Source organism: Petromyzon marinus, unplaced genomic scaffold, assembly GCF_048934315.1.
Source record: "Petromyzon marinus isolate PM22_M1 ecotype Great Lakes invasive population unplaced genomic scaffold, UKy_Petmar_22M1.pri1.0 PM_Scaffold_3, whole genome shotgun sequence".
NCBI classification, from domain to species: Eukaryota; Metazoa; Chordata; class Hyperoartia; order Petromyzontiformes; family Petromyzontidae; genus Petromyzon; species Petromyzon marinus.
Window position 1 is genome coordinate 506,268 of NW_027423279.1, and position 23,693 is coordinate 529,960.

The window sequence follows — 23,693 nt, forward strand, 5'->3', positions numbered from 1 at the left end:
GGAGTCTCACTGATTAACACTGAACCCTATGGGAGTCTCACTGATTAACACTGAACCCTGTGGGAGTCTCACTGATTAACACTTAACCCTATTGGAGTCTCACTGATTAACACTGAAACCTGTGGGAGTCTCACTGATTACCACTGAAGCCTATGGGAGTCTCACTGATTAACACTGAACCCCATGGGAGTCTCACTGATTAACACTGAACCCCATGGGAGTCTCACTGATTAACACTTAACCCTATGGGAGTCTCACTGATTAACACTGAAACCTGTGGGAGTCTCACTGACTACCACTGAAGCCTATGGGAGTTTCACTGATTAACACTGAACCCTAAGGGAGTCTCACTGATTAACACTGAACCCTATGGGAGTCTCACTGATTAACACTTAACCCTATTGGAGTCTCACTGATTAACAATGAAACCTGTGGGAGTCTCACTGATTAACACTGAACCATATGGGAGTCTCACTGATTAACACTGAACCCTGTGGGAGTCTCACTGATTAACACTGAAGCCTGTGGGAGTCTCACTGATTAACACTGAACCCTATGGGAGTCTCATTGATTAACACTGAACCCTATGGGAGTCTCACTGATTAACACATGGACCCTGTGGGAGTCTCACTGATTTACACTGAACCCTATGGGAGTCTCACTGATTAACACTGAACCCTATGGGAGTCTCACTGATTAACAGTGAACCCTGAGGGAGTCTCACTGATTAACACTGAACCCTGTGGGAGTCTCACTGATTAACACTGAACCCTGTGGGCGTCTCACTGATTAACACTGAACCATATGGGAGTCTCATTGATTAACACTGAACCCTATGGGAGTCTCAATGATTAACACTGAACCCTGTGGGAGTCTCACTGATTAACACTGAACCCTATGGGAGTCTCACTGATTAACACTGAACAGTATGGGATTCTCACTGATTAACACCGAACACTGTGGGAGTCTCAATGATTAACACTGAATCCTGTGGGAGTCTCACTGATTGACAATGAACCCTATGGGAGTCTCACTGATTAACAAATGAACCCTGAGGGAGTCTCAATGATTAACACTGAACCCTGTGAGAGTCTTACTGATTAACAGTGAAACCTGTGGGAGTCTCACTGATTAACACTGAATCCTGTGGGAGTCTCACTGATTAACACTGAACCCTAAGGGAGTCTCACTGATTAACACTGAACCCTGTGGGAGTCTCTCTGATTAACACTTAACCCTATTGGAGTCTCACTGATTAACACTGAAACCTGTGGGAGTCTCACTGATTACCACTGAAGCCTATGGGAGTCTCACTGATTAACACTGAACCCCATGGGAGTCTCACTGATTAACACTGAACCCCATGGGAGTCTCACTGATTAACACTTAACCCTATGGGAGTCTCACTGATTAACACTGAAACCTGTGGGAGTCTCACTGACTACCACTGAAGCCTATGGGAGTTTCACTGATTAACACTGAACCCCATGGGAGTCTCACTGATTAACACTGAACCCCATGGGAGTCTCACTGATTAACACTTAACCCTATGGGAGTCTCACTGATTAACACTGAACCCTGAGGGAGTCTCACTGATTAACACTGAACCCTATGGGAGTCTCACTGATTAACACTGAACCCTGTGGGAGTCTCACTGATTAACACTTAACCCTATTGGAGTCTCACTGATTAACACTGAAACCTGTGGGAGTCTCACTGATTACCACTGAAGCCTATGGGAGTCTCACTGATTAACACTGAACCCCATGGGAGTCTCACTGATTAACACTGAACCCCATGGGAGTCTCACTGATTAACACTTAACCCTATGGGAGTCTCACTGATTAACACTGAAACCTGTGGGAGTCTCACTGACTACCACTGAAGCCTATGGGAGTTTCACTGATTAACACTGAACCCTAAGGGAGTCTCACTGATTAACACTGAACCCTATGGGAGTCTCACTGATTAACACTTAACCCTATTGGAGTCTCACTGATTAACAATGAAACCTGTGGGAGTCTCACTGATTAACACTGAACCCTATGGGAGTCTCACTGATTAACACTGAACCCTGTGGGAGTCTCACTGATTAACACTGAAGCCTGTGGGAGTCTCACTGATTAACACTGAACCCTATGGGAGTCTCATTGATTAACACTGAACCCTATGGGAGTCTCACTGATTAACACATGGACCCTGTGGGAGTCTCACTGATTTACACTGAACCCTATGGGAGTCTCACTGATTAACACTGAACCCTATGGGAGTCTCACTGATTAACAGTGAACCCTGAGGGAGTCTCACTGATTAACACTGAACCCTGTGGGAGTCTCACTGATTAACACTGAACCCTGTGGGCGTCTCACTGATTAACACTGAACCATATGGGAGTCTCATTGATTAACACTGAACCCTATGGGAGTCTCAATGATTAACACTGAACCCTGTGGGAGTCTCACTGATTAACACTGAACCCTATGGGAGTCTCACTGATTAACACTGAACAGTATGGGATTCTCACTGATTAACACCGAACACTGTGGGAGTCTCAATGATTAACACTGAATCCTGTGGGAGTCTCACTGATTGACAATGAACCCTATGGGAGTCTCACTGATTAACAAATGAACCCTGAGGGAGTCTCAATGATTAACACTGAACCCTGTGAGAGTCTTACTGATTAACAGTGAAACCTGTGGGAGTCTCACTGATTAACACTGAATCCTGTGGGAGTCTCACTGATTAACACTGAACCCTAAGGGAGTCTCACTGATTAACACTGAACCCTGTGGGAGTCTCACTGATTAACACTTAACCCTATTGGAGTCTCACTGATTAACACTGAAACCTGTGGGAGTCTCACTGATTACCACTGAAGCCTATGGGAGTCTCACTGATTAACACTGAACCCCATGGGAGTCTCACTGATTAACACTGAACCCCATGGGAGTCTCACTGATTAACACTTAACCCTATGGGAGTCTCACTGATTAACACTGAAACCTGTGGGAGTCTCACTGACTACCACTGAAGCCTATGGGAGTTTCACTGATTAACACTGAACCCCATGGGAGTCTCACTGATTAACACTGAACCCCATGGGAGTCTCACTGATTAACACTTAACCCTATGGGAGTCTCACTGATTAACACTGAACCCTGAGGGAGTCTCACTGATTAACACTGAACCCTATGGGAGTCTTACTGATTAAAACTGAACCCTGTGGGAGTCTCATTGATTAACACTGAAACCTGTGGGAGTCTCATTGATTAACACTGAAACCTGTGGGAGTCTCACTGATTAACACTGAACCCTATGGGAGTCTCACTGATTAACACTTAACCCTATGGGAGTCTCACTGATTAACACTGAACCCTGAGGGAGTCTCACTGATTAACACTGAACCCTAAGGGAGTCTCACTGATTAACACTGAACCCTGTGGGAGTCTCACTGATTAACACTGAACCCCATGGGAGTCTCACTGATTAACACTGAACCCTGTGGGAGTCTCACTGATTAACACAACCGTATTGGAGCCTCACTGATTAACACTGAAACCCTAAGGGAGTCTCACTGATTTACACTGAACCCTATGGGAGTCTCACTGATTAACACTGAACCCTATGGGAGTCTCACTGATTAACAGTGAACCCTGAGGGAGTCTCACTGATTAACACTGAACCCTGTGGGAGTCTCACTGATTAACACTGAACCCTGTGGGCGTCTCACTGATTAACACTGAACCATATGGGAGTCTCATTGATTAACACTGAACCCTATGGGAGTCTCAATGATTAACACTGAACCCTGTGGGAGTCTCACTGATTAACACTGAACCCTATGGGAGTCTCACTGATTAACACTGAACAGTTTGGGATTCTCACTGATTAACACCGAACACTGTGGGAGTCTCAATGATTAACACTGAATCCTGTGGGAGTCTCACTGATTGACAATGAACCCTATGGGAGTCTCACTGATTAACAAATTAACCCTGAGGGAGTCTCAATGATTAACACTGAACCCTGTGAGAGTCTTACTGATTAACACTGAAACCTGTGGGAGTCTCACTGATTAACACTGAATCCTGTGGGAGTCTCACTGATTAACACTGAACCCTAAGGGAGTCTCACTGATTAACACTGAACCCTGTGGGAGTCTCACTGATTAACACTTAACCCTATTGGAGTCTCACTGATTAACACTGAAACCTGTGGGAGTCTCACTGATTACCACTGAAGCCTATGGGAGTCTCACTGATTAACACTGAACCCCATGGGAGTCTCACTGATTAACACTGAACCCCATGGGAGTCTCACTGATTAACACTTAACCCTATGGGAGTCTCACTGATTAACACTGAAACCTGTGGGAGTCTCACTGACTACCACTGAAGCCTATGGGAGTTTCACTGATTAACACTGAACCCCATGGGAGTCTCACTGATTAACACTGAACGCCATGGGAGTCTCACTGATTAACACTTAACCCTATGGGAGTCTCACTGATTAACACTGAACCCTGAGGGAGTCTCACTGATTAACACTGAACCCTATGGGAGTCTTACTGATTAAAACTGAACCCTGTGGGAGTCTCATTGATTAACACTGAAACCTGTGGGAGTCTCATTGATTAACACTGAAACCTGTGGGAGTCTCACTGATTAACACTGAACCCTATGGGAGTCTCACTGATTAACACTTAACCCTATGGGAGTCTCACTGATTAACACTGAACCCTGAGGGAGTCTCACTGATTAACACTGAACCCTAAGGGAGTCTCACTGATTAACACTGAACCCTGTGGGAGTCTCACTGATTAACACTGAACCCCATGGGAGTCTCACTGATTAACACTGAACCCTGTGGGAGTCTCACTGATTAACACAACCGTATTGGAGCCTCACTGATTAACACTGAAACCCTAAGGGAGTCTCACTGATTTACACTGAACCCTATGGGAGTCTCACTGATTAACACTGAACCCTATGGGAGTCTCACTGATTAACAGTGAACCCTGAGGGAGTCTCACTGATTAACACTGAACCCTGTGGGAGTCTCACTGATTAACACTGAACCCTGTGGGCGTCTCACTGATTAACACTGAACCATATGGGAGTCTCATTGATTAACACTGAACCCTATGGGAGTCTCAATGATTAACACTGAACCCTGTGGGAGTCTCACTGATTAACACTGAACCCTATGGGAGTCTCACTGATTAACACTGAACAGTATGGGATTCTCACTGATTAACACCGAACACTGTGGGAGTCTCAATGATTAACACTGAATCCTGTGGGAGTCTCACTGATTGACAATGAACCCTATGGGAGTCTCACTGATTAACAAATGAACCCTGAGGGAGTCTCAATGATTAACACTGAACCCTGTGAGAGTCTTACTGATTAACACTGAAACATGTGGGAGTCTCACTGATTAACACTGAACCCTGTGGGAGTCTCACTGATTAACACTGAAGCCTGTGGGAGTCTCACTGATTAACACTGAACCCTATGGGAGTCTCATTGATTAACACTGAACCCTATGGGAGTCTCACTGATTAACACATGGACCCTGTGGGAGTCTCACTGATTTACACTGAACCCTATGGGAGTCTCACTGATTAACACTGAACCCTATGGGAGTCTCACTGATTAACAGTGAACCCTGAGGGAGTCTCACTGATTAACACTGAAACCTGTGGGAGTCTCACTGATTAACACTGAACCCTGTGGGCGTCTCACTGATTAACACTGAACCATATGGGAGTCTCATTGATTAACACTGAACCCTATGGGAGTCTCAATGATTAACACTGAACCCTGTGGGAGTCTCACTGATTAACACTGAACCCTATGGGAGTCTCACTGATTAACACTGAACAGTATGGGATTCTCACTGATTAACACCGAACACTGTGGGAGTCTCAATGATTAACACTGAATCCTGTGGGAGTCTCACTGATTGACAATGAACCCTATGGGAGTCTCACTGATTAACAAATGAACCCTGAGGGAGTCTCAATGATTAACACTGAACCCTGTGAGAGTCTTACTGATTAACACTGAAACCTGTGGGAGTCTCACTGATTAACACTGAATCCTGTGGGAGTCTCACTGATTAACACTGAACCCTAAGGGAGTCTCACTGATTAACACTGAACCCTGTGGGAGTCTCACTGATTAACACTTAACCCTATTGGAGTCTCACTGATTAACACTGAAACCTGTGGGAGTCTCACTGATTACCACTGAAGCCTATGGGAGTCTCACTGATTAACACTGAACCCCATGGGAGTCTCACTGATTAACACTGAACCCCATGGGAGTCTCACTGATTAACACTTAACCCTATGGGAGTCTCACTGATTAACACTGAAACCTGTGGGAGTCTCACTGACTACCACTGAAGCCTATGGGAGTTTCACTGATTAACACTGAACCCCATGGGAGTCTCACTGATTAACACTGAACCCCATGGGAGTCTCACTGATTAACACTTAACCCTATGGGAGTCTCACTGATTAACACTGAACCCTGAGGGAGTCTCACTGATTAACACTGAACCCTATGGGAGTCTTACTGATTAAAACTGAACCCTGTGGGAGTCTCATTGATTAACACTGAAACCTGTGGGAGTCTCATTGATTAACACTGAAACCTGTGGGAGTCTCACTGATTAACACTGAACCCTATGGGAGTCTCACTGATTAACACTTAACCCTATGGGAGTCTCACTGATTAACACTGAACCCTGAGGGAGTCTCACTGATTAACACTGAACCCTAAGGGAGTCTCACTGATTAACACTGAACCCTGTGGGAGTCTCACTGATTAACACTGAACCCCATGGGAGTCTCACTGATTAACACTGAACCCTGTGGGAGTCTCACTGATTAACACAACCGTATTGGAGCCTCACTGATTAACACTGAAACCCTAAGGGAGTCTCACTGATTTACACTGAACCCTATGGGAGTCTCACTGATTAACACTGAACCCTATGGGAGTCTCACTGATTAACAGTGAACCCTGAGGGAGTCTCACTGATTAACACTGAACCCTGTGGGAGTCTCACTGATTAACACTGAACCCTGTGGGCGTCTCACTGATTAACACTGAACCATATGGGAGTCTCATTGATTAACACTGAACCCTATGGGAGTCTCAATGATTAACACTGAACCCTGTGGGAGTCTCACTGATTAACACTGAACCCTATGGGAGTCTCACTGATTAACACTGAACAGTATGGGATTCTCACTGATTAACACCGAACACTGTGGGAGTCTCAATGATTAACACTGAATCCTGTGGGAGTCTCACTGATTGACAATGAACCCTATGGGAGTCTCACTGATTAACAAATGAACCCTGAGGGAGTCTCAATGATTAACACTGAACCCTGTGAGAGTCTTACTGATTAACACTGAAACATGTGGGAGTCTCACTGATTAACACTGAATCCTGTGGGAGTCTCACTGATTAACACTGAACCCTAAGGGAGTCTCACTGATTAACACTGAACCCTGTGGGAGTCTCACTGATTAACACTTAACCCTATTGGAGTCTCACTGATTAACACTGAAACCTGTGGGAGTCTCACTGATTACCACTGAAGCCTATGGGAGTCTCACTGATTAACACTGAACCCCATGGGAGTCTCACTGATTAACACTGAACCCCATGGGAGTCTCACTGATTAACACTTAACCCTATGGGAGTCTCACTGATTAACACTGAAACCTGTGGGAGTCTCACTGATTACCACTGAAGCCTATGGGAGTCTCACTGATTAACACTGAACCCCATGGGAGTCTCACTGATTAACACTGAACCCCATGGGAGTCTCACTGATTAACACTTAACCCTATGGGAGTCTCACTGATTAACACTGAAACCTGTGGGAGTCTCACTGATTAACACTGAACCCTATGGGAGTCTCACTGATTAACACTGAACCCTGTGGGAGTCTCACTGATTAACACTTAACCCTATTGGAGCCTCACTGATTAACACTGAACCCCATGGGAGTCTCACTGATTAACACTTAACCCTATGGGAGTCTCACTGATTAACACTGAACCCTGAGGGAGTCTCACTGATTAACACTGAACCCTAAGGGAGTCTCACTGATTAACACTGAACCCTGTGGGAGTCTCACTGATTAACACTGAACCCCATGGGAGTCTCACTGATTAACACTGAACCCTGAGGGAGTCTCACTGATTAACACTGAACCCTATAGGAGTCTTACTGATTAAAACTGAACCCTGTGGGAGTCTCATTGATTAACACTGAAACCTGTGGGAGTCTCATTGATTAACACTGAAACCTGTGGGAGTCTCACTGATTAACACTGAACCCTATGGGAGTCTCACTGATTAACACTGAACCCTGTGGGAGTCTTACTGATTAACACTTAACCCTATTGGAGCCTCACTGATTAACACTGAAACCCTAAGGGAGTCTCACTGATTAACACTGAACCCTATGGGAGTCTCACTGATTAACACTTAACCCTATTGGAGTCTCACTGATTAACACTGAAACCTGTGGGAGTCTCATTGATTAACACTGAACCCTATGGGAGTCTCACTGATTAACACTGAACCCTATGGGAGTCTCACTGATTAACACTGAACCCTGTGGGAGTCTCACTGATTAACACAACCCTATTGGAGCCTCACTGATTAACACTGAAACCCTAAGGGAGTCTCACTGATTAACACTGAACCCTATGGGAGTCTCACTGATTAACACTTAACCCTATTGGAGTCTCACTGATTAACACTGAAACCTGTGGGAGTCTCACTGATTAACACTGAACCCTATGGGAGTCTCACTGATTAACACTGAACCCTGTGGGAGTCTCACTGATTAACACTGAACTCTATGGGATTCTCACTCATTAATACTGAACCCTATGGGAGTCTCACTGATTAACACTGAACCCTGTGGGAGTCTCAGTGATTAACACTGAACCCTGAGGGAGTCTCACTGATTAACACTGAACAGTGTGGGAGTCTCACTGATTAACACCGAACACTGTGGGAGTCTCAATGATTAACACTGAATCCTGTGGGAGTCTCACTGATTAACAATTAACCCTATGGGAGTCTCACTGATAAACACATGAACCCTGAGGGAGTCTCACTGATTAACACTGAACCCTGAGGGAGTCTCACTGATTAACACTGAAACCTGTGGGAGTCTCACTGATTAACACTGAACCATATGGGAGTCTCATTGATTAACACTGAACCCTATGGGAGTCTCACTGATTAACACATGAACCCTGTGGGAGTCTCACTGATTTACACTGAACCCTATGGGAGTCTCACTGATTAACACTGACCCCTATGGGAGTCTCACTGATTAACACTGAACCCTATGGGAGTTTCACTCATTAACACTGAACCCTGTGGGAGTCTCATTGATTAACACTGAACACTGTGGGAGTGTCACTTGATTAACACTGAACCCTAAGGGAGTCTCACTGATTAACACTGAACCCTGTGGGAGTCTCACTGATTAACACTGAACCCCATGGGAGTCTCACTGATTAACACTGAACCCTGAGGGAGTCTCACTGATTAACACTGAACCCTATGGGAGTCTTACTGATTAAAACTGAACCCTGTGGGAGTCTCATTGATTAACACTGAAACCTGTGGGAGTCTCATTGATTAACACTGAAACCTGTGGGAGTCTCACTGATTAATACTGAACCCTATGGGAGTCTCACTGATTAACACTTAACCCTATTGGAGCCTCACTGATTAACACTGAAACCCTAAGGGAGTCTCACTGATTAACACTGAACCCTATGGGAGTCTCACTGATTAACACTTAACCCTATTGGAGTCTCACTGATTAACACTGAAACATGTGGGAGTCTCACTGATTAACACTGAACCCTATGGGAGTCTCACTGATTGACACTGAACCCTATGGGAGTCTCACTGATTAACACTGAACCGTTTGGGAGTCTCACTGATTAACACTCAACCCTATTGGAGCCTCACTGATTAACACTGAAACCCTAAGGGAGTCTCACTGATTAACACTGAACCCTATGGGAGTTTCACTGATTAACACTTAACCCTATTGGAGTCTCACTGATTAACACTGAAACCTGTGGGAGTCTCACTGATTAACACTGAACCCTATGGGAGTCTCACTGATTAACACTGAACCCTGTGGGAGTCTCACTGATTAACACTGAACTCTATGGGATTCTCACTCATTAACACTGAACCCTATGGGAGTCTCACTGATTAACACTGAACCCTGTGGGAGTCTCAGTGATTAACACTGAACCCTGAGGGAGTCTCACTGATTAACAATGAACCCTATGGGAGTCTCACTGATTAACACATGAACCCTGAGGGAGTCTCACTGATTAACACTGAACCCTGAGGGAGTCTCACTGATTAACACTGAAACCTGTGGGAGTCTCACTGATTAACACTGAACCCTATGGGAGTCTCATTGATTAACACTGAACCCTATGGGAGTCTCACTGATTAACACATGAACCCTGTGGGAGTCTCACTGATTTACACTGAACCCTATGGGAGTCTCACTGATTAACACTGACCCCTATGGGAGTCTCACTGATTAACACTGAACCCTATGGGAGTCTCACTCATTAACACTGAACCCTGTGGGAGTCTCATTGATTAACACTGAACACTGTGGGAGTGTCACTTGATTAACACTGAACCCTGTGGGAGTCTCACTGATTAACACTGAACCCTATGGGAGTCTCACTGATTAACACTGAACCCTAAGGGAGTCTTACTGATTAACACTGAACCCTGTGGGAGTCTCACTGATTAACACTGAACCCTGTGGGAGTCTCACTGATTAACACTGAACCTTGTGGGAGTCTCACTGATTAACACTGAAGCCTATGGGAGTCTCACTGATTAACACTGAACCCCATGGGAGTCTCACTGATTAACACTTAACCCTATGGGAGTCTCACTGATTAACACTGAACCCTGAGGGAGTCTCACTGATTAACACTGAACCCTATGGGAGTCTTACTGATTAACACTGAACCCTGTGGGAGTCTCACTGATTAACCCTGAACCTTGTGGGAGTCTCACTGATTAACACTGAACCCTGTAGGAGTCTCACTGATTACCACTGAAGCCTATGGGAGTCTCACTGATTAACACTGAACCCCATGGGAGTCTCACTGATTAACACTTAACCCTATGGGAGTCTCACTGATTAACACTGAACCCCATGGGAGTCTCACTGATTAACACTTAACCCTATGGGAGTCTCACTGATTAACACTGAACCCTGAGGGAGTCTCACTGATTAACACTGAACCCTATGGGAGTCTTACTGATTAAAACTGAACCCTGTGGGAGTCTCATTGATTAACACTGAAACCTGTGGGAGTCTCATTGATTAACACTGAAACCTGTGGGAGTCTCACTGATTAACACTGAACCCTATGGGAGTCTCACTGATTAACACTGAACCCTGTGGGAGTCTCACTGATTAACACTTAACCCTATTGGAGCCTCACTGATTAACACTGAACCCCATGGGAGTCTCACTGATTAACACTTAACCCTATGGGAGTCTCACTGATTAACACTGAACCCTGAGGGAGTCTCACTGATTAACACTGAACCCTAAGGGAGTCTCACTGATTAACACAGAACCCTGTGGGAGTCTCACTGATTAACACTGAACCCCATGGGAGTCTCACTGATTAACACTTAACCCTATGGGAGTCTCACTGATTAACACTGAACCCTGAGGGAGTCTCACTGATTAACACTGAACCCTATGGGAGTCTTACTGATTAAAACTGAAACCTGTGGGAGTCTCATTGATTAACACTGAAACCTGTGGGAGTCTCACTGATGAACACTGAACCCTGTGGGAGTCTCACTGATTAACACTTAACCCTATTGGAGCCTCACTGATTAACACTGAAACCCTAAGGGAGTCTCAGTGATTAACACTGAACCCTATGGGAGTCTCACTCATTAACACTGAACCCTGTGGGAGTCTCATTGATTAACACTGAACACTGTGGGAGTGTCACTTGATTAACACTGAACCCTGTGGGAGTCTCACTGATTAACACTGAACCCTATGGGAGTCTCACTGATTAACACTGAACCCTAAGGGAGTCTTACTGATTAACACTGAACCCTGTGGGAGTCTCACTGATTAACACTGAACCCTGTGGGAGTCTCACTGATTAACACTGAACCTTGTGGGAGTCTCACTGATTAACACTGAAGCCTATGGGAGTCTCACTGATTAACACTGAACCCCATGGGAGTCTCACTGATTAACACTTAACCCTATGGGAGTCTCACTGATTAACACTGAACCCTGAGGGAGTCTTACTGATTAACACTGAACCCTATGGGAGTCTTACTGATTAACACTGAACCCTGTGGGAGTCTCACTGATTAACCCTGAACCTTGTGGGAGTCTCACTGATTAACACTGAACCCTGTAGGAGTCTCACTGATTACCACTGAAGCCTATGGGAGTCTCACTGATTAACACTGAACCCCATGGGAGTCTCACTGATTAACACTTAACCCTATGGGAGTCTCACTGATTAACACTGAACCCCATGGGAGTCTCACTGATTAACACTTAACCCTATGGGAGTCTCACTGATTAACACTGAACCCTGAGGGAGTCTCACTGATTAACACTGAACCCTATGGGAGTCTTACTGATTAAAACTGAACCCTGTGGGAGTCTCATTGATTAACACTGAAACCTGTGGGAGTCTCATTGATTAACACTGAAACCTGTGGGAGTCTCACTGATTAACACTGAACCCTATGGGAGTCTCACTGATTAACACTGAACCCTGTGGGAGTCTCACTGATTAACACTTAACCCTATTGGAGCCTCACTGATTAACACTGAACCCCATGGGAGTCTCACTGATTAACACTTAACCCTATGGGAGTCTCACTGATTAACACTGAACCCTGAGGGAGTCTCACTGATTAACACTGAACCCTAAGGGAGTCTCACTGATTAACACAGAACCCTGTGGGAGTCTCACTGATTAACACTGAACCCCATGGGAGTCTCACTGATTAACACTTAACCCTATGGGAGTCTCACTGATTAACACTGAACCCTGAGGGAGTCTCACTGATTAACACTGAACCCTATGGGAGTCTTACTGATTAAAACTGAAACCTGTGGGAGTCTCATTGATTAACACTGAAACCTGTGGGAGTCTCACTGATGAACACTGAACCCTGTGGGAGTCTCACTGATTAACACTTAACCCTATTGGAGCCTCACTGATTAACACTGAAACCCTAAGGGAGTCTCAGTGATTAACACTGAACCCTATGGGAGTCTCACTGATTAACACTGAACCCTAAGGGAGTCTTACTGATTAACACTGAACCCTGTGGGAGTCTCACTGATTTACACTGAACCCCATGGGAGTCTCACTGATTAACACTTAACCCTATGGGAGTCTCACTGATTAACACTTAACCCTATGGGAGTCTCACTGATTAACACTGAACCCTGAGGGAGTCTCACTGATTAACACTGAACCCTATGGGAGTCTCACTGATTAACATTGAACTCTATGGGATTCTCACTCATTAACACTGAACCCTATGGGAGTCTCACTGATTAACACTGAAACCCTAAGGGAGTCTCACTGATTGACACTGAACCCTATGGGAGTCTCACTGATTAACACTTAACCCTATTGGAGTCTCACTGATTAACACTGAAACCTGTGGGAGTCTCACTGATTAACACTGAACCCTATGGGAGTCTCACTGATTAACACTGAACCCTGTGGGAGTCTCACTGATTAACACTGAACTCTATGGGATTCTCACTCATTAACACTGAACCCTATGGGAGTCTCACTGATTAACACTGAACCCTGTGGGAGTCTCAGTGATTAACACTGAAACCTGTGGGAGTCTCACTGATTAACACTGAACCCTATGGGAGTCTCACTGATTAACACTGAACCCTGTGGGAGTCTCACTGATTAACACTGAACTCTATGGGATTCTCACTCATTAACACTGAACCCTATGGGAGTCTCACTGATTAACACTGAACCCTGTGGGAGTCTCAGTGATTAACACTGAACCCTGAGGGAGTCTCACTGATTAACAATGAACCCTATGGGAGTCTCACTGATTAACACATGAACCCTGAGGGAGTCTCACTGATTAACACTGAACCCTGAGGGAGTCTCACTGATTAACACTGAAACCTGTGGGAGTCTCACTGATTAACACTGAACCCTATGGGAGTCTCATTGATTAACACTGAACCCTATGGGAGTCTCACTGATTAACACATGAACCCTGTGGGAGTCTCACTGATTTACACTGAACCCTATGGGAGTCTCACTGATTAACACTGACCCCTATGGGCGTCTCACTGATTAACACTGAACCCTATGGGAGTCTCACTCATTAACACTGAACCCTGTGGGAGTCTCATTGATTAACACTGAACACTGTGGGAGTGTCACTTGATTAACACTGAACCCTGTGGGAGTCTCACTGATTAACACTGAACCCTATGGGAGTCTCACTGATTAACACTGAACCCTAAGGGAGTCTTACTGATTAACACTGAACCCTGTGGGAGTCTCAGTGATTAACACTGAACCCTGAGGGAGTCTCACTGATTAACAATGAACCCTATGGGAGTCTCACTGATTAACACATGAACCCTGAGGGAGTCTCACTGATTAACACTGAACCCTGAGGGAGTCTCACTGATTAACACTGAAACCTGTGGGAGTCTCACTGATTAACACTGAACCCTATGGGAGTCTTACTGATTAACACTGAACCCTGTGGGAGTCTCACTGATTAACCCTGAACCTTGTGGGAGTCTCACTGATTAACACTGAACCCTGTAGGAGTCTCACTGATTACCACTGAAGCCTATGGGAGTCTCACTGATTAACACTGAACCCCATGGGAGTCTCACTGATTAACACTTAACCCTATGGGAGTCTCACTGATTAACACTGAACCCCATGGGAGTCTCACTGATTAACACTTATCCCTATGGGAGTCTCACTGATTAACACTGAACCCTGAGGGAGTCTCACTGATTAACACTGAACCCTATGGGAGTCTTACTGATTAAAACTGAACCCTGTGGGAGTCTCATTGATTAACACTGAAACCTGTGGGAGTCTCATTGATTAACACTGAAACCTGTGGGAGTCTCACTGATTAACACTGAACCCTATGGGAGTCTCACTGATTAACACTGAACCCTGTGGGAGTCTCACTGATTAACACTTAACCCTATTGGAGCCTCACTGATTAACACTGAACCCCATGGGAGTCTCACTGATTAACACTTAACCCTATGGGAGTCTCACTGATTAACACTGAACCCGGAGGGAGTCTCACTGATTAACACTGAACCCTAAGGGAGTCTCACTGATTAACACAGAACCCTGTGGGAGTCTCACTGATTAACACTGAACCCCATGGGAGTCTCACTGATTAACACTTAACCCTATGGGAGTCTCACTGATTAACACTGAACCCTGAGGGAGTCTCACTGATTAACACTGAACCCTATGGGAGTTTTACTGATTAAAACTGAAACCTGTGGGAGTCTCATTGATTAACACTGAAACCTGTGGGAGTCTCACTGATTAACACTGAACCCTGTGGGAGTCTCACTGATTAACACTTAACCCTATTGGAGCCTCACTGATTAACACTGAAACCCTAAGGGAGTCTCAGTGATTAACACTGAACCCTATGGGAGTCTCACTGATTAACACTGAACCCTAAGGGAGTCTTACTGATTAACACTGAACCCTGTGGGAGTCTCACTGATTTACACTGAACCCCATGGTAGTCTCACTGATTAACACTTAACCCTATGGGAGTCTCACTGATTAACACTTAACCCTATGGGAGTCTCACTGATTAACACTGAACCCTGAGGGAGTCTCACTGATTAACACTGAACCCTATGGGAGTCTTACTGATTAAAACTGAAACCTGTGGGAGTCTCATTGATTAACACTGAACCCTATGGGAGTCTCACTGATTAACACTGAACCCTGTGGGAGTCTCACTGATTAACACTTAACCCTATTGGAGCCTCACTGATTAACACTGAAACCCTAAGGGAGTCTCACTGATTAACACATGAACCCTGAGGGAGTCTCACTGATTAACACTGAACCCTGAGGGAGTCTCACTGATTAACACTGAAACCTGTGGGAGTCTCACTGATTAACACTGAACCCTATGGGAGTCTTACTGATTAACACTGAACCCTGTGGGAGTCTCACTGATTAACCCTGAACTTTGTGGGAGTCTCACTGATTAACACTGAACCCTGTAGGAGTCTCACTGATTACCACTGAAGCCTATGGGAGTCTCACTGATTAACACTGAACCCCATGGGAGTCTCACTGATTAACACTTAACCCTATGGGAGTCTCACTGATTAACACTGAACCCCATGGGAGTCTCACTGATTAACACTTATCCCTATGGGAGTCTCACTGATTAACACTGAACCCTGAGGGAGTCTCACTGATTAACACTGAACCCTATGGGAGTCTTACTGATTAAAACTGAACCCTGTGGGAGTCTCATTGATTAACACTGAAACCTGTGGGAGTCTCATTGATTAACACTGAAACCTGTGGGAGTCTCACTGATTAACACTGAACCCTATGGGAGTCTCACTGATTAACACTGAACCCTGTGGGAGTCTCACTGATTAACACTTAACCCTATTGGAGCCTCACTGATTAACACTGAACCCCATGGGAGTCTCACTGATTAACACTTAACCCTATGGGAGTCTCACTGATTAACACTGAACCCGGAGGGAGTCTCACTGATTAACACTGAACCCTAAGGGAGTCTCACTGATTAACACAGAACCCTGTGGGAGTCTCACTGATTAACACTGAACCCCATGGGAGTCTCACTGATTAACACTGAACCCTATGGGAGTTTTACTGATTAAAACTGAAACCTGTGGGAGTCTCATTGATTAACACTGAAACCTGTGGGAGTCTCACTGATTAACACTGAACCCTGTGGGAGTCTCACTGATTAACACTTAACCCTATTGGAGCCTCACTGATTAACACTGAAACCCTAAGGGAGTCTCAGTGATTAACACTGAACCCTATGGGAGTCTCACTGATTAACACTGAACCCTAAGGGAGTCTTACTGATTAACACTGAACCCTGTGGGAGTCTCACTGATTTACACTGAACCCCATGGTAGTCTCACTGATTAACACTTAACCCTATGGGAGTCTCACTGATTAACACTTAACCCTATGGGAGTCTCACTGATTAACACTGAACCCTGAGGGAGTCTCACTGATTAACACTGAACCCTATGGGAGTCTTACTGATTAAAACTGAAACCTGTGGGAGTCTCATTGATTAACACTGAACCCTATGGGAGTCTCACTGATTAACACTGAACCCTGTGGGAGTCTCACTGATTAACACTTAACCCTATTGGAGCCTCACTGATTAACACTGAAACCCTAAGGGAGTCTCAGTGATTAACACTGAACCCTATGGGAGTCTCACTGATTAACACTTAACCCTATTGGAGTCTCACTGATTAACACTGAAACCTGTGGGAGTCTCACTGATTAACATTGAAGCCTATGGGAGTCTCACTGATTAACACTGAACCGTATGGGAGTCTCACTGATTAACACTGAACCCTGTGGGAGTCTCACTGATTAACACTTAACCCTATTGGAGCCTCACTGATTAACACTGAAACCCTAAGGGAGTCTCACTGATTAACACTGAACCCTATGGGAGTCTCACTGATTAACACTTAACCCTATTGGAGTCTCACTGATTAACACTGAAACCTGTGGGAGTCTCACTGATTAACACTGAACCCTATGGGAGTCTCAGTGATTAACACTGAACCCTATGGGAGTCTCACTGATTAACACTGAACCCTAAGGGAGTCTTACTGATTAACACTGAACCCTGTGGGAGTCTCACTGATTTACACTTAACCCTATGGGAGTCTCACTGATTAACACTGAACCCTGAGGGAGTCTCACTGATTAACACTGAACCCTATGGGAGTCTTACTGATTAAAACTGAACCCTGTGGGAGTCTCATTGATTAACACTGAAACCTGTGGGAGTCTCATTGATTAACACTGAAACCTGTGGGAGTCTCACTGATTAACACTGAACCCTATGGGAGTCTCACTGATTAACACTGAACCCTGTGGGAGTCTCACTGATTAACACTTAACCCTATTGGAGCCTCACTGATTAACACTGAACCCCATGGGAGTCTCACTGATTAACACTTAACCCTATGGGAGTCTCACTGATTAACACTGAACCCGGAGGGAGTCTCACTGATTAACACTGAACCCTAAGGGAGTCTCACTGATTAACACAGAACCCTGTGGGAGTCTCACTGATTAACACTGAACCCCATGGGAGTCTCACTGATTAACACTGAACCCTATGGGAGTTTTACTGATTAAAACTGAAACCTGTGGGAGTCTCATTGATTAACACTGAAACCTGTGGGAGTCTCACTGATTAACACTGAACCCTGTGGGAGTCTCACTGATTAACACTTAACCCTATTGGAGCCTCACTGATTAACACTGAAACCCTAAGGGAGTCTCAGTGATTAACACTGAACCCTATGGGGGTCTCACTGATTAACACTGAACCCTAAGGGAGTCTTACTGATTAACACTGAACCCTGTGGGAGTCTCACTGATTTACACTGAACCCCATGGTAGTCTCACTGATTAACACTTAACCCTATGGGAGTCTCACTGATTAACACTTAACCCTATGGGAGTCTCACTGATTAACACTGAACCCTGAGGGAGTCTCACTGATTAACACTGAACCCTATGGGAGTCTTACTGATTAAAACTGAAACCTGTGGGAGTCTCATTGATTAACACTGAACCCTATGGGAGTCTCACTGATTAACACTGAACCCTGTGGGAGTCTCACTGATTAACACTTAACCCTATTGGAGCCTCACTGATTAACACTGAAACCCTAAGGGAGTCTCAGTGATTAACACTGAACCCTATGGGAGTCTCACTGATTAACACTTAACCCTATTGGAGTCTCACTGATTAACACTGAAACCTGTGGGAGTCTCACTGATTAACATTGAAGCCTATGGGAGTCTCACTGATTAACACTGAACCGTATGGGAGTCTCACTGATTAACACTGAACCCTGTGGGAGTCTCACTGATTAACACTTAACCCTATTGGAGCCTCACTGATTAACACTGAAACCCTAAGGGAGTCTCACTGATTAACACTGAACCCTATGGGAGTCTCACTGATTAACACTTAACCCTATTGGAGTCTCACTGATTAACACTGAAACCTGTGGGAGTCTCACTGATTAACACTGAACCCTATGGGAGTCTCACTGATTAACACTGAACCTTGTGGGAGTCTCACTGATTAACACTGAACTCTATGGGATTCTCACTCATTAACACTGAACCCTATGGGAGTCTCACTGATTAACACTGAACCCTAAGGGAGTCTTACTGATTAACACTGAACCCTGTGGGAGTCTCAGTGATTAACACTGAACCCTGAGGGAGTCTCACTGATTAACAATGAACCCTATGGGAGTCTCACTGATTAACACATGAACCCTGAGGGAGTCTCACTGATTAACACTGAACCCTGAGGGAGTCTCACTGATTAACACTGAAACCTGTGGGAGTCTCACTGATTAACACTGAACCCTATGGGAGTCTTACTGATTAACACTGAACCCTGTGGGAGTCTCACTGATTAACCCTGAACCTTGTGGGAGTCTCACTGATTAACACTGAACCCTGTAGGAGTCTCACTGATTACCACTGAAGCCTATGGGAGTCTCACTGATTAACACTGAACCCCATGGGAGTCTCACTGATTAACACTTAACCCTATGGGAGTCTCACTGATTAACACTGAACCCCATGGGAGTCTCACTGATTAACACTTATCCCTATGGGAGTCTCACTGATTAACACTGAACCCTGAGGGAGTCTCACTGATTAACACTGAACCCTATGGGAGTCTTACTGATTAAAACTGAACCCTGTGGGAGTCTCATTGATTAACACTGAAACCTGTGGGAGTCTCATTGATTAACACTGAAACCTGTGGGAGTCTCACTGATTAACACTGAACCCTATGGGAGTCTCACTGATTAACACTGAACCCTGTGGGAGTCTCACTGATTAACACTTAACCCTATTGGAGCCTCACTGATTAACACTGAACCCCATGGGAGTCTCACTGATTAACACTTAACCCTATGGGAGTCTCACTGATTAACACTGAACCCGGAGGGAGTCTCACTGATTAACACTGAACCCTAAGGGAGTCTCACTGATTAACACAGAACCCTGTGGGAGTCTCACTGATTAACACTGAACCCCATGGGAGTCTCACTGATTAACACTTAACCCTATGGGAGTCTCACTGATTAACACTGAACCCTGAGGGAGTCTCACTGATTAACACTGAACCCTATGGGAGTTTTACTGATTAAAACTGAAACCTGTGGGAGTCTCATTGATTAACACTGAAACCTGTGGGAGTCTCACTGATTAACACTGAACCCTGTGGGAGTCTCACTGATTAACACTTAACCCTATTGGAGCCTCACTGATTAACACTGAAACCCTAAGGGAGTCTCAGTGATTAACACTGAACCCTATGGGAGTCTCACTGATTAACACTGAACCCTAAGGGAGTCTTACTGATTAACACTGAACCCTGTGGGAGTCTCACTGATTTACACTGAACCCCATGGTAGTCTCACTGATTAACACTTAACCCTATGGGAGTCTCACTGATTAACACTTAACCCTATGGGAGTCTCACTGATTAACACTGAACCCTGAGGGAGTCTCACTGATTAACACTGAACCCTATGGGAGTCTTACTGATTAAAACTGAAACCTGTGGGAGTCTCATTGATTAACACTGAACCCTATGGGAGTCTCACTGATTAACACTGAACCCTGTGGGAGTCTCACTGATTAACACTTAACCCTATTGGAGCCTCACTGATTAACACTGAAACCCTAAGGGAGTCTCACTGATTAACACATGAACCCTGAGGGAGTCTCACTGATTAACACTGAACCCTGAGGGAGTCTCACTGATTAACACTGAAACCTGTGGGAGTCTCACTGATTAACACTGAACCCTATGGGAGTCTTACTGATTAACACTGAACCCTGTGGGAGTCTCACTGATTAACCCTGAACTTTGTGGGAGTCTCACTGATTAACACTGAACCCTGTAGGAGTCTCACTGATTACCACTGAAGCCTATGGGAGTCTCACTGATTAACACTGAACCCCATGGGAGTCTCACTGATTAACACTTAACCCTATGGGAGTCTCACTGATTAACACTGAACCCCATGGGAGTCTCACTGATTAACACTTATCCCTATGGGAGTCTCACTGATTAACACTGAACCCTGAGGGAGTCTCACTGATTAACACTGAACCCTATGGGAGTCTTACTGATTAAAACTGAACCCTGTGGGAGTCTCATTGATTAACACTGAAACCTGTGGGAGTCTCATTGATTAACACTGAAACCTGTGGGAGTCTCACTGATTAACACTGAACCCTATGGGAGTCTCACTGATTAACACTGAACCCTGTGGGAGTCTCACTGATTAACACTTAACCCTATTGGAGCCTCACTGATTAACACTGAACCCCATGGGAGTCTCACTGATTAACACTTAACCCTATGGGAGTCTCACTGATTAACACTGAACCCGGAGGGAGTCTCACTGATTAACACTGAACCCTAAGGGAGTCTCACTGATTAACACAGAACCCTGTGGGAGTCTCACTGATTAACACTGAACCCCATGGGAGTCTCACTGATTAACACTTAACCCTATGGGAGTCTCACTGATTAACACTGAACCCTGAGGGAGTCTCACTGATTAACACTGAACCCTATGGGAGTTTTACTGATTAAAACTGAAACCTGTGGGAGTCTCATTGATTAACACTGAAACCTGTGGGAGTCTCACTGATTAACACTGAACCCTGTGGGAGTCTCACTGATTAACACTTAACCCTATTGGAGCCTCACTGATTAACACTGAAACCCTAAGGGAGTCTCAGTGATTAACACTGAACCCTATGGGAGTCTCACTGATTAACACTGAACCCTAAGGGAGTCTTACTGATTAACACTGAACCCTGTGGGAGTCTCACTGATTTACACTGAACCCCATGGTAGTCTCACTGATTAACACTTAACCCTATGGGAGTCTCACTGATTAACACTTAACCCTATGGGAGTCTCACTGATTAACACTGAACCCTGAGGGAGTCTCACTGATTAACACTGAACCCTATGGGAGTCTTACTGATTAAAACTGAAACCTGTGGGAGTCTCATTGATTAACACTGAACCCTATGGGAGTCTCACTGATTAACACTGAACCCTGTGGGAGTCTCACTGATTAACACTTAACCCTATTGGAGCCTCACTGATTAACACTGAAACCCTAAGGGAGTCTCAGTGATTAACACTGAACCCTATGGGAGTCTCACTGATTAACACTTAACCCTATTGGAGTCTCACTGATTAACACTGAAACCTGTGGGAGTCTCACTGATTAACATTGAAGCCTATGGGAGTCTCACTGATTAACACTGAACCGTATGGGAGTCTCACTGATTAACACTGAACCCTGTGGGAGTCTCACTGATTAACACTTAACCCTATTGGAGCCTCACTGATTAACACTGAAACCCTAAGGGAGTCTCACTGATTAACACTGAACCCTATGGGAGTCTCACTGATTAACACTTAACCCTATTGGAGTCTCACTGATTAACACTGAAACCTGTGGGAGTCTCACTGATTAACACTGAACCCTATGGGAGTCTCACTGATTAACACTGAACCTTGTGGGAGTCTCACTGATTAACACTGAACTCTATGGGATTCTCACTCATTAACACTGAACCCTATGGAAGTCTCACTGATTAACACTGAAACCCTAAGGGAGTCTCACTGATTGACACTGAACCCTATGGGAGTCTCACTGATTAACACTTAACCCTATTGGAGTCTCACTGATTAACACTGAAACCTGTGGGAGTCTCACTGATTAACACTGAACCCTATGGGAGTCTCACTGATTAACACTGAACCCTGTGGGAGTCTCACTGATTAACACTGAACTCTATGGGATTCTCACTCATTAACATTGAACCCTATGGGAGTCTCACTGATTAACACTGAACCCTGTGGGAGTCTCAGTGATTAACACTGAAACCTGTGGGAGTCTCACTGATTAACACTGAACCCTATGGGAGTCTCACTGATTAACACTGAACCCTGTGGGAGTCTCTCTGATTAACACTGAACTCTATGGGATTCTCACTCATTAACACTGAACCCTATGGGAGTCTCACTGATTAACACTGAACCCTGTGGGAGTCTCAGTGATTAACACTGAACCCTGAGGGAGTCTCACTGATTAACAATGAACCCTATGGGAGTCTCACTGATTAACACATGAACCCTGAGGGAGTCTCACTGATTAACACTGAACCCTGAGGGAGTCTCACTGATTAACACTGAAACCTGTG